The sequence below is a fragment of the Carya illinoinensis genome, chromosome 1 (assembly GCF_018687715.1).
Source record: "Carya illinoinensis cultivar Pawnee chromosome 1, C.illinoinensisPawnee_v1, whole genome shotgun sequence".
Classification (NCBI taxonomy): domain Eukaryota; kingdom Viridiplantae; phylum Streptophyta; class Magnoliopsida; order Fagales; family Juglandaceae; genus Carya; species Carya illinoinensis.
The window spans coordinates 56,884,653-56,903,471 of NC_056752.1; the positions used below are offsets into that span (position 1 = coordinate 56,884,653).

General features: G+C 38.8%; 1 long non-coding RNA gene across 1 annotated transcript; it reads right to left on the reverse strand.

The window, feature by feature from the left end:
* Positions 1–8,543: 8,543 nt before the first annotated feature.
* Positions 8,544–9,446, reverse strand: LOC122303754. The gene is made up of 2 exons (XR_006240809.1): positions 8,868–9,446; positions 8,544–8,686 (listed from the first exon to the last, which is right to left on the reverse strand). It is a non-coding gene; the product is annotated as an uncharacterized LOC122303754 (long non-coding RNA).
* Positions 9,447–18,819: the final 9,373 nt, after the last annotated feature.

Below are 18,819 nucleotides of genomic sequence, written 5' to 3' on the forward strand. Positions count from 1 at the left end.
TGGGCCATTATCTGGGATAATGGCGAGGTGTGGCTTTATGGAGGTTGGTGGGCATTTTGGGTTTTGGCGTGCGTGTTAAAATATATGTGTAGCGGGGCGTGTGTTTGTTTGATCTTGTTTTCTTGTTGTTTGGGTTGTATGTATTTTCATCTGGTAGTGTTTGGGTCATACTTACCTGCGGAACCTTTCTTGGTTCCGTAGCTTTTGGTGCAGAGTTCGAGGAAGAGGAGGAGGAGGCTGAGCCCGAGGATGCGGCTCCGCCGGGTTGCTGATGCTGTGCTTTTTATCTGTTTTCAAACTTGTATTTGTGTTTCTTGTAATATTTTATTTAAGTATGTTTTAAACAGTTTGTTTTACATTAAGAAAAATTCTGGTACTTAATTATTGACTTGCTTCTCGCTGCGTTTGTCTTGTGCACTTTGTCGCTCTTGCACACACTTGGCACACGTCGTTAGGATGGTGGTCCGGGTTGTCACCATCCGGACGTCTCGATTTCCCCGTGTTCGGGCATGGGGATTTGGGGGCGTCACATTTGTGTCAAAAATAAAAGATTAGTCTAAAATATCGCAGGGTGGGGCTGCTATATATAATAACTTGATACATAGATTGATGCTTACGGTGCGCAATTATTGAGCAAAAAGCTGTATCAGAAAAGATTGAATACGATTTTATATATAAAAATATTAATGATTTTTAGAGCTAATTAATATAAAAGTATATATTTTTCTTGCATAACATGAATAATAATTAATAATGAATTGAGTTGATCATGATCATCATGATCAGTAGGTGACCCGCGAATTTCATAGTGGGGAATCTAAAACTTGATCATGCACCAACCATCAATTAAAGTTAATTAAATGTTTATTAATTACGTAAGCCTGAAATTAATTAAATTAATATGCTCTTATTCAAATTGCGTGGATGATCTGTCTCATCTTCAACAGCAACAATGAGACAAATTATTGGGCTACACCATAAGTAGAGGTTGGACAATGCTTAAGCTACCCAAACTTTACCAAGCATAGATTAACAGCTTCTGATATTTGATAGTTGACATTGGTTTGCAGGCATGGTATAATTGCAGAATGCATGTTGTGAAGCATAGAGTGATGAGCTTTTGATAACCTCGATCAATAGTAGTATGTTTCAAAACCCAGACAACAATGAAATAGATCAAGTATATTAATATTTTTTTATGTTATTTATTTAGTTTTGTAAATCCAAACATCCCTGCAGCTTTTTATTCTTGTTCTTTCATTTCGAGTTTATTCGTCCATCAATTTTAAAATTTATGCATTTTTTTTTCTAAATTGATTTGTAACAATTAACTATTGTGTATAAGGAAATAACTGAATAAAGAAATAGTCAGAAATCTTTAATCCAGAAGAACCAACATTAAAAAAAAAATAACCTGTTAAAGCTAAGACCTGAAATGCAAATTGAGAACCTCAAACTGAAGAAGCAGATTTTAAAAAGTTAAAACAATGGGAAGAGTTATTTTTACCTGATACTAAATAGTAGAAAATGAAGAAAGTGAATGTGAAATCAATCTTATACTAAGGTGTAGGTGGTGAAAAGAAGAAAGTAGAATTTGACGAGCGAAGCGGACAAATTCGTGAAAGGTAGTAACCAAAAAGGAAGGACTATTTTCTATATCAGATAGCTTTCACAAATTTAGATTGTCTTTGTATGTAAAGTTCGTGAGACTTTTGTTATTATATGACAGCGGGTTTATCAACAGAACACCTTTGATGCCTAAGTCAATAATCATAATGGAAAACGCCATTTTCTATATCAATGAATTAGATAGCTTTCACGTATCTAGGTTGTCTGTGTATATAGAATTCGTGAAACTTCTGTTATTATATGATAGCGGGTTTATCCGCTATTTAAAATTACTTTAACCCCGAAGTTACCACCTTTTGGCAAGATGGCATCCTTAATATCACTTTTCTAATGTATATATTGCCTGTCAATTTGAAGCAAATTCAGCTACAACATGAATCTTTGATACGTTTCTAAAGAATTAATAAAGAAATAATTATCCTAATCTACTATTTATTTTGTCTATTTTGATGATTGATATTTGTTCGAAACATTGTTGGCTTAATTTCAAAATACATTATGTTTTGTGCCTGAAGAAACCAAAGTAGGAACCTCAAAAGCTCTGCCTCGTGCCAAGACAAATAAATTAGTAACAACTAGGGTTCAGATTTCGTGAATCTTTCTTGTATGAGGAAGCTGGCTAGTGGAGATGGAAGGTCACAGGGGCAAAAAATATTGTGAGAAAATGGACGCCATGCCCTTTAGGCTACCTGCATGCGGGTATAACTTGAAATTTGTTGGGATGCTTACGTGGCTATTCATGATTGGCGAGTGTGAAAATAAAATTCACTGCGAACTGGCTGGTAGCGCTACTCTTATAAAAAAGTAAAGCGAAATATATAAAGTGTTATAATTTACATTTCTCCAGTCTCTTTTTAGAGTTTTGCTATATACAACCAAACTCGCGTACTAATCTGCGTACTAATACTGATTTCTTCATATTTAAAATTTAAATTAGCATTATTTTCAATAAAATCTATTTTTTGACCAATCACATTAGATTGGTGCACATATTAGTATACAATTGTATTTACAATTAGATTTTTTCCTCTTTTTATCTTTTCTTTCTAAATTACTTTTAACGTTTCTCACTTTCTTAGAGATTTACAACTAACCGGAAAAAAAAAAAAAAAAAAAAGTAAAGCAAAATATATAAAGCTAAATTGAAATGATGACTATCACGCACCAAACAAATTATTAAGTGCCTTTTACTTTTTTGACCAAAAAAAAAGTGCCTTTTGCTTTTTAAGTGTTAAAACCAATACTAATACATAAAGCTACGTTAATTATGGGAGGGGGCTTTCTATAATATATATATATATATATATATTGTTTTCTCTCAAGAAAGGTTGAGAATTCTGACAAAGAAAAAAAATCATCCATAATATAGACACAGCAGCTGGAATATCGCTTTCCAACATAGAGTTTGTGGAACCGATAATCACGTGTCTTTCTTTCTCTTGAAGTCATTGGGCAGGGAGCTTTCATTCCCGTTGTTAGTGCAATAAAACATATATAGTTAATTTATGGTGTTTGCTTGTTGATCTACTATTATATAGCTTCAATTTAAAAACAGTTCAACATATATAGTACATCTTGGTTTGATTTACTGTTCTTGTATCTATCTTTGATCAAATTTCATAATTTGTTCCACCGACAATTTTTAATACCACAATTTAACTCAATCCTTTAATCTCCCTTATTTTTTATTGGTCGTCTGATTTGATTGGACTATATTTTTTTGTTGTCACAATGTTTTTCATCTATGACGAATTGACCACCTACCTAATTTGGATAGCTAAGAAGCGCAAAGTAATATTTTAATATTTCTGTAGTACATTTGACAATAATGTTGTCCATAAAAAGGTTGAATCAAGTCTCGAAAAAAAAAAATGCATCTACAGCTACTCAATAAAGTAGGGCGGAAAAATGAGTAAATGATAAAAATAAGTATTTATGAGAGCAATCAAAGTAGCGATAAGGTTTGCATATGGATCATGACCAATATAGAATCTTGTGTATATGGAAATGCTCCATAGGGTCACTGAGTCTAATAGTAACTTAAAAAGGATCCAACGACACTGATGAGAATTTAAATTAGCCAGCCATGGGTTTGTGTCAAACATAAAAGATTAGTCTAAAATATCGCAGGGTGGGACTGCTATATATAATAGCTTGATACATAGATTGATGCTTACGGTGCGCAATTATTGAGCAAAAAGCTGTATCAGAAAAGATTGAATACGATTTTATATATAAAAATATTAATGATTTTTAGAGCTAATTAATATAAAAGTATATATTTTTCTTGCATAACATAAATAATAATTAATAATGAATTGAGTTGATCATGATCATCATGATCAGTAGGTGACCCGCGAATTTCATAGTGGGGAATCTAAAACTTGATCATGCACCAACCATCAATTAAAGTTAATTAAATGTTTATTAATTACGTAAGCCTGAAATTAATTAAATTAATATGCTCTTATTCGAATTGCGTGGATGATCTGTCTCATCTTCAACAGCAACAATGAGACACATTATTGGGCTACACCATAAGTAGAGGTTGGAGAATGCTTAAGCTACCCAAACTTTACCAAGCATAGATTAACAGCTTCTGATATTTGATAGTTGACATTGGTTTGCATGCATGGTGTAATTGCAGAATGCGTGCTGTGAAGCATAGAGTGATGAGCTTCTAATAACCTCGATCAATAGTAATATGTTTCAAAACCTAGACAACAATGAAATAAATCAAGTATATTAATATTTTTTTATGTTATTTATTTAGTTTTGTAAATCCAAACATCCCTGCAGCTTTTTATTCTTGTTCTTTCATTTCGAGTTTATTCGTCCATCAATCTTAAAATTTATTGTAATGCATTTTTTTTTCTAAATTGATTTGTAACAATTAACTATTATGTATAAGGAAATAACTGAATAAAGAAATAGTTAGAAATCTTTAATCCAGAAGAACCAACATTAAAAAAAATAACCTGTTAAAGCTGAGACCTGAAATGCAAATTGAGAACCCAAAACTGAAGAAGCAGATTTCAAAAAGTTAAAACAATGGGAAGAGTTATTTTTACCTGATACTAAATAGTAGAAAATGAAGAAAATGAATGTGAAATCAATCTTATACTAAGGTGTAGGTGGTGTAGGTGGTGAAAAGAAGAAACCAGAATTTGACGAGCAAAGCGGACAAATTCGTGAAAGGCAGTAACCAAAAAGGAAGGACGAAAGCGTAATTAGACACCATAAAACCCTAACCCTACAGCTCTCGTATATAAACCTCCTTAATTAGCTGCCTCTCATTTCGCCTTCCCTTTCAGCTTCCATCCTCTCTCTCTCTCTCACTGCTTTTCTCTTCTCATATATATATATTGGCTTGATATCTTATAGGTTAGAGATATATTCCTGTTAATGCCATATGCATTCGATCTACAGTAGTCGTCTTTGCTTTCCCATCTAAAATAGTAATTTTAGTACTAAATAATATTCTTGTCTCACACTTGTCCTTATCTCGACGTTCCTTTATTATCTTTCTTTCTAATTACCTTTATCTCATCATTGCAATAATGGTACGGTAGACAACTATATATGCCATTATTTATAAAAACATTAATCATTTTCAACGACTTAATTAAATACCACTTGATCTCATAGTTCCTAGCTAGCTAGCTTCTCATCTTACATTTATTATAAAAAAAACTATTTATTTACGATCAATTATGCTAACAAAATTACTATTTTTAGTTAAAATAAGTATGTTTTTGTTGCAAATAATCATTCTCATTTAAAAAAAATTAGTTATAAATACTTATTTTTCTTGCCGTGATATCTAATTATAAATATTTTAGATAGTAGTATTAATATGTTTACGTTTTGAGTTGCTCTTCCATCTACATGATGTATATTTATATGTATCTATATGTGTGTATGTTAAGAACGTGTTTCACACTAACAACAACACGGATAACATGCAATGAAATAAGAGGATGGCACAAAGAGCTCAGTAGAACTTCGATGTCTAAGTTAGAGAAGTTATCTCAATATAAGTATATGAATGAATGCATTACCTTTAGATGTTATTTATAGAGGTATAATAATGGTTAATCATCTTCCTGATCAGTTGGAAGTGTTATCTATCTTATTATTCACAATGTATATGTATAAGACCAATTCTTAGGTTTGCAGTTCAACCTCTGGGCTTTTATTAGGCTTGGGCCCATTAATACATAGGACTAAATATCCCTTTCAACATATATGCATGATTCAATCTAATTCATGACTATTTATAATAGGAAAATGATTTGGGTCTCGAATGTGTCCCCAATTTTTTTTTTCTGTTTTTTTGGCTTAGTGATTAAGTAAAAATTTTGTTTTTGGTGTTGTGAATTTTAAAAAAAAATGTATTTAAAAAAATGAATGAAAAAAAAATCAAAAATTACAAAAAAAATACACTGATTCAGTTGATATTCGGGAAAAGTTTTTCGGTAACTCTAGCAGCACTCTTTATTATATATATATATATATATATATATATACATATATATGAGATTCATTATGATCAGCCACTATTCACTTTCATACCAACTACTTATAGTATTTTTATAAGATGTAAGGATACTTTTCGTAGGATATATAAGTATTTTTTATAAGATGTGTGGTGTGGAGTGGTAAATAGTGACTGATGAGAAAATATTTTTTATATATATATTAGGCATTCTTACCAGTGTTTATTATACTGGAGTGGCTCGGGGAAAAATAATTTATAATTTATCTTTTTTTAAAAAAAGTAAATAAATAATTCACGTAACTGAAATATATGTACTTATATATAGTCCCACATTTAATCGAAATATTTACTCTAATTTAGTTATTATTAATACTTTATAAACAAAACGATATTGGCTTTTATATATATACATATATATAAATTAAAGAGAAAAAATGATATTTAAAATCATATAAGTGCCCTACGCTCTTTTTAAAAAAAATTAAATAAATATATAATCTACATTTAAAATTAATTTCTTAATAATAAATTTAACTATTTTTTAAAAAGAATACACTATACTTACATAACCTATCATGAGTTTAATTGGTATGGATTTGACACGAAATATTTGAATAATTAATAAATTCAAGATTAGATTTAATTAAACACATTTCCGGTCAATAAAATATAACTCAGAATATAGGGTTTGGACTTTGTGTTTGGGGTTCGAATAATTGAGTGGACCCCACTCAATTAAGAAACGTGCTGGTTGGAGATTGAAATAATTCAATAATTGCCCCCACGACTCATTTTTTTAATTTTCCATTCTTTAACCTGTCCCAAACGACACAAATAAATAATCTTAAAATATCTTCACTAATGTACGACAGATTCACAGCGACAGTAACCTTATCTACCCAGAGAACAAAGTGCAACATTATCCTTTGATTTTTTTTTCGCTTTCAAATGCAAGATTACATTCACATATTTAAAAACCAAATGAAGTCATTAGCATATTAACTATTTTAAGGCATGTGATAGATACTTTTCTTAAAATTGATTTTTTTGTTTGTATTTATTTTAGACATGAGTGCAAGAGTTGGTGACGACTTTAAAAAAAAAATACAAATTTTAGCAAATAAAAGATCACATATATATTAATTATTTCCAGATGTTATCAAATTAAAATATTTTTTTATAGTATCAAATAATACCAACAGTAGTTCCTCTATAAAATAGATATGGTCTATAAAGGTCAAAAGCTAATTTACCTAAGCGAAGATAATCATTGACCTTAATCCACTACTATTATTACATCACTCCTAATCATCCCCCACCACCATTAATTAATTAATTAATTTTCAAGTTTTCTAATAGTCTACTGCACATGCATGCTAGCTAGCTACCTAGCAACATCCAGCTGTGATGCATATATATATGAGTTTCTTAATTCCTACTGTGAGTTTAATTAATTGCTCTACCTCTTGTCAATGCCAAGCAAGCAGCTCGCTCAGTACTTAGTATGAAAAAGAGAATTAAAAAAATAAAAAATAAAATTACATGCGCGCTCGCGCATATATATATAATTTTAAATATAAATCCATCATTCCATATATTACATATCATCTATTTTTTTAATTTTTTAATTTTTTATTAAATATTCAGTATATGAATAATAAATAAAAAAATTAAATTAATTTTAAAAAATAAATCTAAAAAAATTTAAAAAAGAATTTAAAAAATAAAAATATGAAATATGTGGTATACGAGACTCATCGTATGATCACCGATACAAAAGAATGTTGAAATCAAATGTTAAAGGGATCAAGAGTGGATGCAGACGTTGAGACAGATGAGGGATACAAAAATAGTTGGGGGGACCTACATCTTGAAATTTGCGATCAACAATTATTTTGAAAATGATATATATGTATCTATAGTGATAATATAAGCGGCAATCCGCTTGCTACAGTGTTAAGAACAGTAAAAAATTTTTTTCCATTTTATCCTTTACTTTATTTGGAAATTACCGCAGTTTACATTTTACTTTTATTCCACCGACAGTTATTTTTGTCTTTCTGCCTCCCACCGACAGATTAGTTTGCTTTATTATCTTTCCGATTTTGCCCTTATTTTTGTTGTTCAGTTCATTGTCTTCAGTATCGTTTTACTTTGCCCACTTTATGTTATTGTCTTTTTACCATTAATACTTATCTCTTAATCTGACAATTTGAATCCAACTGTAGTTTAAATATCAGAATTTTTTTCATTTCCGTTTTGTGGCTCTCTACTACGTTCTGCTCTCTCACTCAGCATTGTAGGTACGTTTTATTTGTTTTCCTCAGTATTGTAAAAATTAACTGTATTGTATGAATCTATTTCTTATATTATGTAATTACATGATATGCATGTGTATTACAACCAAAAAAAATGGAAAGATAAAACTATATTTGCATATTTACTATATTTGCATATTTACATCTTTATTTACACAGAGTAAACCCAACAAAAAAATTAAATCCCTCATACAAATTGGATCTTCTGAAATTTAATCTTCAAATTTGTTCGTATGTCCTAAGAACACAAAAAAAAAAAAAAACAGCAGTTAAGAGTGAAAACACAAAACCGAGTTCCAAAATTTTTGAAAAAAAAAACTATCCAGTTGAAAAATTTCGTCTAGATGTGAAAAATATCTATCTATATTAATAATTTACATCAATACACGAAAATAATGAACAAATGAAAAAAATTTCACCTTCCGGCGTGGTCGTGGGCTGCCGACTGGCCATTATCAGCCGATGTGAACTGCGATGTTAGGAAGACCCAACAAACAACATATTCAACGGAAAAACCCAGAAATATCCATCAGGAAAAACAAAAACTTCCTTCAACCAAAAACAACAGATCCAACCAACAAACCGAAAATATCGTTCAGATAAAAAAAAATTAAAACCCAAACAGAGTACGTTAATACACAATGGTGAAATAATACACAAACGAAAAATATTTCACCTTCCGCCGTGGTAGTCGGCTGCTACGCGCGGCCATAGGCAGCGAATCTGAGCCACCACGAGAGGAAGAACTAACAAATAACAAATCCAACAAAAAAATTCAAAAATATGCATAAAAAAATAACAATAAGTTGTTATTGTGCATGGAGGATCCGCACGTTACATACATCATTTGCAAAACAATAAGTTGTTGTACAGATTTGAAAATTCCAAACATCAAACAACAAAATAAGAGAACGGAAGAACAAAATAAGGCAAGAGACAAAAACAAGAACAAAAAAACGAGAAGGAAACTCAAACAAAAAAAAAAATTGTTCAGATCTTAAAGTAAAAACAGAACAAAATGTGAAAAACTGTCAAAAACATTCTTCATCGAAACGTATAAAAAATCAATAACAAATAAATGAAATAAACGGTTCAGATCTGAAAGTTTAGAAAAAAAAAATTCCCGTAAAAAACATTCTAGATCTAAATGCACAAAAGATGAACAAAAAAAATATATAATAAACGCAAGAGATGAGTAGTGCAGACGAAACTGCAGGAGATTAAAAGAAAAAGAAAGTAGAAACAAAGATCAAACAAGAAGATAAAAACTGAGAGAGAAAAATTTCCGTAAAGAACATTCTAGATCTAAATGCACCAAAAAAAAATCAAATAAATGCAAGAGATGAGTAATGCGGACAAAACTGCAAGAGATTAAAAGAAAAATAAAATAAAAACAAAGATCAAACAAGAAAATGAAAACAGAGAGAGAGAGAGAGAGAGAGAGAGAGAGAGAGAGAGAGAGAGAGAGAGAGAGAGAGAGAGAGAGAGAGAGAGAGAGAGAGGATGGAAGCTCAAATGGGTAGGGGCCGAAATGAGAGGGAGAGGGGACGGCTGAAAGTTGTAGGGGTGAAATGAAAAGGGTTAAGAGTTAAAGATTGTGACGCCCCCAAAATCCCCACGCCCGAACACGGGGAAATTGAGACGTCCGGATGGTGACAACCCGGGTCACCATCCCATCGTCGGGTGCCGAGTGTGTGCAAGGCAACAGATGTGTACAGAGAAACTCGCAGCGGATAAAGAAAGTCATAACTAAGTACCAGAATTTTTTCTTAACGTAAAACAAGCTGTTTAAAACGTACATAGATAAATATTACAAAACACGACTACAGTTTTAAACAAATATAAAGATAGCATCAGCAACCCGGCGGAGCCGCATCCTCGGGCTCAGCCTCCTCCTCTTCGTCCTCTAACTCTGCACCAAAAGCTACGGAACCACGAATGGTACCGCAGGTAAGTAAAACCCAAACACTACCAGATAAAAACACATAAAACTCATACAAGATGCATGAAACATGCCCAATGCACAAAGCCCACAAAAACCCAAGTTTTCCACACACGCCAAAAAAACCCATTTGGCCCAAAAACATATCCTTTCTGAAAACCACGCCAAAAGTCACATTTGGCCGCCAAAAGTCCATTTGGCCCAATATCTCGCCGGAGGTCCATCCGGCCCAATATCTCGCCAGAAGTCCATCTGGCCCACGCCAAAAGTCCCATTTGGCCTCTTAAACCATTATCCAATTTAAACCGTATGCACCATGACCTCCCCTAGGGGTCATCCGCACACCCTGGCTCCAGTGTCACACCGCAGAGTACCACCACGCATGTGACACCTAACAAGCGATGCCCAGTTCCGCGCCCCGCGCGTGCGTAGCCAAGCATCCTCTAGCCCTCGCCAGCGAAGGGCCACGGAGTCGGTGAGTAGGGCGATGCCCGGTTCCATGCCCGGCACGTTCGTAGCCAAGCATCCCCTAGTCCCGCTCCCGTCATCTCTCTCGATAACTCAGGGGACATCACTCAGTTTATTCCGCTCCCGAGTGACCAGAGGAGCTCCACCGAGATAATAACCCATCCCGGCTTGGGCTCGTGATATACACGCACCCGTAAAACCACTCACGCCAATACACAGACTTTTCACATAAGACCACAAACACACGTGCGTGCACCATGAAATGCCATATCAATGCATAATAAAATAATCCAACAATATAAAACAAATAAACAGGCAACTCCGTCCTCCATCCATCCGACCCCCGAAACTCCTCGGACTCAGTCCGGAATCAACAACCAACAACAGTAAATAAATTGAATGAGCAATATATATTAAAATCTGAAAATAGGGTTTGGAAAATACTTACAGCGCTATACGGCAATTTTAGAAAACAAGCGGCGTTGCAAGCGGCGGAAAAACAGCAACGTCACAGTGAAAATTCACTGTGACCGTGGGTCTGAAAAACCCACTTTTGAACGGGGACAAACTAGGACACGAGATTGATGGGGGATGGTCAAGGGATGGTTGTGAAGTTAAAGGAAGTGACGGACGGCCGTGGGTGGCGGCGGAATGGCCGGAAATGGCAAATCGGAAAACAAGCTCGTGGGAGCTGCTCCGGTGGTCGATGGAGGCCAGAAATGGGTGGGTTAGGACGGCAAGGGACCGGTGATGAAGTGGTGAAGAAATGGTGGCCGGAGGTGGAGCGACGGCGGCGGATCGGAGTGAAATCCGTGCGCCCTTTGGAAGCTTTTTCCGGCCAAATGGCCGGCCGGTTAGGGGTGGGTTTTGGAGGGGTGGTGCACCGGAGGGAGAGGAAGAGAATGGGACCGGTGGGAGGCCGAACGGTGGCCGGACGGCGGCGGTAGGGTAGAGAGAAGGTGGCGCCGGCGTGAGGGAGAGGGAGGAGAGAGAGAGAGCACGGGGGGGGTCCGAATCGGGGAGAGAGAAGAGAGAAAAAGAAAAAGAAAAAAAAGAAAAAAGAAGGAAAAAGGAAAAGAAGGGAAAAAGAAAAAAGGAAAAAGAGAAAAAAGGAAAAAGATGTGAAAAGAGATGAGGTCCAATCCTCACTCCGGGAAAACGAAACAAACCGCCAAAAAGATTAAAACCACAAAACAACTTAAAGAAATAAAACACAACCTCAAATAAATTAAATTAAATTAAAACCCAATTTTTAAAACGCAAATACATTAAAATAAAATAACTGGTATATTACTTAAAATAAAAACAATTACTTCAGCGAAAATACACTTAAAGGCGGGTCATCACATCCTCCCCTCCTTAAAAACAATTTCGTCTTCGAAATTGCAAATCAGCCACCAACTTACAGCAAGCCACATAAACGCTCACAAACCAACAGAGATCAAGATTAAAATACATACCTTCATCATTCGAACAGATACGGGTACTGCTCCCTCATGTCCGCTGCTCGCTCCCAAGAGAAGTCTTGAGCTAACGGATCTCCCCAAGCCACTTTAACTAAAGGTATCGTCTTGGACCTCAACTGTTGCTCCTTCCAATCCAAAATCTACGACGGAACAACTTCGTAAGTGAGATCCGGTTGCAACTGAATACCTGCTGGGTCGACGAAACGTGGCTCTTGCTGCCCAAAGCTCTTCTTCAGGGATGATACGTGGAAGACATCATGAACATCCCCAAAATAATCTGGCAAAGCAACTCTGTAGGCGACGGACCCTACTCTCTCCAGAATCTGAAAAGGGCCGACGTACCTCGGATCTAGTTTCCTCTTCTTACCAAAACGCTTAACACCTCTCATGGGAGAGACTTTAAGATAAACCCAATCACCAACTTCAAATGACAATTCTCTCCTCCTGGTATCAGCGTAGCTTTTCTGGCGACTCTGAGCTGCCGCCATTTTATCTCTAATGATCCGGACTTGGCTTTGCATTTCCTGAATTATTTCGGGTCCAATTACCCTACTCTCCCCAACTTCATCCCAACACAAGGGCGACCTACACTTTCTTCCATAAAGAGCTTCATAGGGAGCCATCTGAATGGTCGCATGGTAGCTGTTATTGTAGGCAAACTCAATGAGCGGCAAATGATTTTCCCAACTCCCTTGGAATTCCAGGGCACATGCTCGCAACATGTCTTCCAAGGTCTGTATGGTGCGCTCTGACTGGCCGTCTGTCTGCGGGTGATAAGCAGTGCTGAACTTCAACTTAGTACCCAAAGCTGCCTGCAAACTCTTCCAGAACTGCGATGTGAACCTCGGGTCCCGATCCGACACTATACTCTTTGGTATGCCGTGTAGCCTCACTATCTCCTTGACATACAAACGGGTCAACTTACCCAAAGAGTCGGTGTTGTTAACAGGCAGAAAATGAGCACCCTTCGTTAACCGGTCCACAATCACCCAAACAGAATTCTTCCCACTAGGTGTTCTCGGCAAACCCACTACGAAGTCCATCGTGATATCATCCCATTTCCACTCAGGAATAGGGAGGGGTTGGAGCATACCTGCAGGTCTCTGATGCTCGGCCTTTACCTGACGGCACGTGTGGCATTTCTCCACATATAAGGCAACGTCCTTCTTCATTCCATCCCACCAGTAAGTTTTCTTCAAGTCTCGATACATCTTTGTACTGCCGGGATGAACTGAATACGGGGCCGCATGAGCTTCCGCCATGATCCGTTCCTTGAAAACTGAGTCCTTTGGGATCACTCTGCGATCCCGGAACCGAAGTATTCCATCACTATCCATGCTATAGTGCAACGGCCCTCGAGATTTTCGGACTCTTTTCCTGATGTTCAGCAGCTTCGGATCCTTTCTTTGGAGAGCTTTCAATTCTTCAAAATCTAATACCCGAATGTCCAGAACTGAAGACAAAATCTCTACTTGCTGCGAACTCTCTATAAGGAGCCTTCTCATCCCATAAAGTAACGAATCCATTTCTGACGGTTCGGCTTCATCCTCCAAATGAGACTTCCGGCTCAAAGCATCAGCAACTATGTTAGCCTTCCCCGGGTGGTACTTGATCTCACACTGATAGTCACTGATTAGCTCTAGCCAACGCCTCTGCCTCATATTCAAATTTTTCTGGGAAAACAAATGTTTCAAGCTCTTATGATCAGTAAATACCTCACAAGCTTCCCCATACAAGAAATGCCGCCAGATCTTGAGTGCAAAAACAATCGCAGCCAATTCTAGATCGTGCGTCGGGTAATTCTTCTCATGGTCCTTTAGCTGACGAGATGCATAGGCTACAACCCGTCCTTCCTGCATAAGGACACAACCCAAACCAAACTTGGACGCATCACTGAAGACTACGAATGGCTTATGCGATTCTGGGAGTGCTAACACAGGTGCCGTTGTCAGCCTGTTCTTCAATTCCTGGAAGCTTCTCTCACACTTCTCCGACCACACAAATTCTGTATTCTTCCGAGTCAAAGCTGTGAGAGGTCCGGATAGGCGAGCAAAACCTTCAACAAATCTTCGGTAGTATCCGGCAAGCCCCAAGAAACTCCTGATCTCGCGTACTGTAGTTGGGCGTGGCCATGACAAAATGGCTTCTACCTTACTAGGATCAACTGCCACTCCACCCTGGGAAATTACATGCCCAAGAAATTTAACTTCTTCCAACCAGAACTCACACTTGCTGAGCTTGGCGTACAACTGGTGCTCTCTCAATTTCTCAAGTACCAAACTAAGATGATACACATGCTCTTCAACATCTCGGGAATAAATCAGTATGTCATCGATAAATACTACCACAAAGGAATCCAGGTAAGGTTGAAACACCCTATTCATCAAATCCATGAACGCTGCAGGGGCATTAGCTAACCCAAACGGCATCACCTTAAATTCATAATGCCCATACCTCGACCTGAAAGCAGTTTTAGGCACATCCTGGTCTCTGATTCTCAGCTGGTAGTATCCCGACCTCAGATCAATCTTAGAGAACACGGCTGCTCCTTGAAGTTGGTCAAATAAATCATCTATCCGCGGAAGAGGATATTTATTTTTGATGGTCACCTTGTTCAACTCCCGATAATCAATGCACATACGAAGGGTTCCATCTTTCTTCTTAACAAATAAAACTGGTGCACCCCACGGCGACGTACTAGGCTGAATAAATCCCTTCTCTACCAGTTCTTGCAACTGAGTCTTCAACTCTTTCAATTCAGCCGGTGCCATGCGATAAGGAGATTTATGCACAGGAGCCGCTCCAGGTTCCAAATCTATGACAAACTCCATCTCTCGAACAGGGGGTAGTCCGGGCAAGTCATCCACAAACACATCGGGGAACTCTTCCACAACTGGAATGTCTGCCAAGGACTTCTTCTCAGACGGCGTGGACACCATCTGCACCAAGAATGCATCCGCTCCCCATGCAATCTCTCTTCTTGCCTGTATCGCCGATATAATCATCGGCTTTTCTTTTAATCTACTCCCCGCGAATTCCAGACAATCACCATCCGGAAGCTGAAAGCTAATCGTCCGACTTCTGCAATTAATAGTCGCAGAATATCGGTATAGCCAATCCATCCCGAGGATGATATCAAAACCTAACAGCTTGAATACCACCAGATCAGCATCCAAAAACCTTCCCTCAAAATTTAACGGGCATCCCAAAGCAACCTTGGAACACCACACCATCTCGCCATCGGGTAGCGCCACTACCATAGCCTTCGGCAACGGTTCCGTGACCAAGTTACACACCCGAGCAAACGTGGAAGACACAAACGATCGTGAAGCACCGGAATCAAACAAAGTACAAGCATAAAACTCATACAAACGGACTCTTCCTGAACCAAACACACAACTCATGAAATCCAAAAAAAACAACGAAGAAACCAAATGCACCAAAAATTAAATCCAACTTAAAAAAATTAAATTAATCCATACCTGTGATTACTCCAGCATCATGGGTCGCTGGTGCCTCATCGTCCACCTCTCCGGGCGTGACAGCATAAACCCGGGCTTGCACTGCTTGTCTCGGGTTGGTTCTTCTACCGTGTCTACCTCCACGGCTTCCTTGAGCTCTAACGGGGCAATCCCGAGCAATATGCCCCACTTGGCCGCACCGATAACACTGGGGTCCGCTACTCGTCCGACACTCGCCCTCATGAGCTCTATTACAAACTCCACAAACAGGCATACGTCCTCCCATGCGAACACTGGAGGATGCTTGAGATCGGGTTCCAGTCCGCTGAACAAACTTCTGAGGCGAACCCGAGCTGCTTCCTTCACCAGAAAAACTCCGCCTCTTTTGCCCTGGAGGGGAGCCCATACACAGATTATTTTCCCGCTCTACAAGGGTGGCCACATCCACTAACTCCTGAAAAGTGGATATTCGAAGGCTGACCACCATACGGCGTATATCAGGGCGTAGCCCTTCCTGAAAACGATCTGCTCGCATCTCCTCAGTGGCGACAAGATGAGGAGCAAACCGCTCAAGTTCTATGAACCTCCGGGCGTATTGTTCCACTGTTGCGCCCCCTTGGACCAGATTGGAGAACTCTCTTGCCTTTTGCTTCCTTACCGATGCGGGAAAGAAGCGGTCATTGAACTCTTTCTTGAAACGCTGCCAGGTCACCGCAGCGAAAGATCCCAATTCAGATTCCAACAGCACCCTCTTGGTATCCCACCAATCAGAAGCAGTGCCCTGCAAGAGGTAGCTGGCGTAAAGTACTTGTTGTGCCTCAGTGCACCCACACACCTCAAAGGTCTTCTCCAGATCTTTGATCCATTTTCCAGCCTGAACTGGATCCTCATTTCCCGCGAAGTGTGGAGTCCGATGCGCTAGGAAGCGCTCATAGGTGCATCCGGCCTGCACCATGCTGCTGGACCCTCCTGGATACATCCAAGGCCCTCCCTGATATGGCCAAGGACCTCCTGGTTGTGGTCAATACCCTCCTTGTTGCGGACAAGGTTCTCCTGAAGGAGGATAAGGTCCTCCTGATGGTGGACAAGGCCCTCCTGATGGTGGCCAAGGACCCCCTTGTGGTGGCCAAGGTCCTTGTGGTGGCCAAGGCCCTGCCTGTTGGGACCTCGCACTCTGTTGCATAAACTCCGTCATCTGCCGAATTGCTTCGGCTATGGAGTCATCTCTGGAGGTATTTTCTTGCGGTTCCTGAGTATTTTTCCTTGGTCTCCCTGGTCTCCCCATATTCCCGTCACAACACTACTCTTGACCCTCCTTTAAGAAAACAAATAAAACCATCATAAAACCAACAAAAACAAAAACAGCACAACACAGCAAGAAACAAAAGAAACCAGCATGCCAAAACATAACTAAATAAATAAAAACAAACAAACAAGCTCACACAAATAAAACAAATAAGATAACTATACTTAACATAATTTTCAAAACACAACTTTAAAAACATTCTGGTACTACCTACGGGACATGTGGTTTTACCCAGAGCCAAACCACTCTGATACCACCTGTGACGCCCCCAAAATCCCCACGCCCGAACACGGGGAAATTGAGACGTCCGGATGGTGACAACCCGGGTCACCATCCCATCGTCGGGTGCCGAGTGTGTGCAAGGCAACAGATGTGTACAGAGAAACTCGCAGCGGATAAAGAAAGTCATAACTAAGTACCAGAATTTTTTCTTAACGTAAAACAAGCTGTTTAAAACGTACATAGATAAATATTACAAAACACGACTACAGTTTTAAACAAATATAAAGATAGCATCAGCAACCCGGCGGAGCCGCATCCTCGGGCTCAGCCTCCTCCTCTTCGTCCTCTAACTCTGCACCAAAAGCTACGGAACCACGAATGGTACCGCAGGTAAGTAAAACCCAAACACTACCAGATAAAAACACATAAAACTCATACAAGATGCATGAAACATGCCCAATGCACAAAGCCCACAAAAACCCAAGTTTTCCACACACGCCAAAAAAACCCATTTGGCCCAAAAACATATCCTTTCTGAAAACCACGCCAAAAGTCACATTTGGCCGCCAAAAGTCCATTTGGCCCAATATCTCGCCGGAAGTCCATCCGGCCCAATATCTCGCCAGAAGTCCATCTGGCCCACGCCAAAAGTCCCATTTGGCCTCTTAAACCATTATCCAATTTAAACCGTATGCACCATGACCTCCCCTAGGGGTCATCCGCACACCCTGGCTCCAGTGTCACACCGCAGAGTACCACCACGCATGTGACACCTAACAAGCGATGCCCAGTTCCGCGCCCCGCGCGTGCGTAGCCAAGCATCCTCTAGCCCTCGCCAGCGAAGGGCCACGGAGTCGGTGAGTAGGGCAATGCCCGGTTCCATGCCCGGCACGTTCGTAGCCAAGCATCCCCTAGTCCCGCTCCCGTCATCTCTCTCGATAACTCAGGGGACATCACTCAGTTTATTCCGCTCCCGAGTGACCAGAGGAGCTCCACCGAGATAATAACCCATCCCGGCTTGGGCTCGTGATACACACGCACCCGTAAAACCACTCACGCCAATACACAGACTTTTCACATAAGACCACAAACACACGTGCGTGCACCATGAAATGCCATATCAATGCATAATAAAATAATCCAACAATATAAAACAAATAAACAGGCAACTCCGTCCTCCATCCATCCGACCCCCGAAACTCCTCGGACTCAGTCCGAAATCAACAACCAACAACAGTAAATAAATTGAATGAGCAATATATATTAAAATCTGAAAATAGGGTTTGGAAAATACTTACAGCGCTATACGGCAATTTTAGAAAACAAGCGGCGTTGCAAGCGGCGGAAAAACAGCAACGTCACAGTGAAAATTCACTGTGACCGTGGGTCTGAAAAACCCACTTTTGAACGGGGACAAACTAGGACACGAGATTGATGGGGGATGGTCAAGGGATGGTTGTGAAGTTAAAGGAAGTGACGGACGGCCGTGGGTGGCGGCGGAATGGC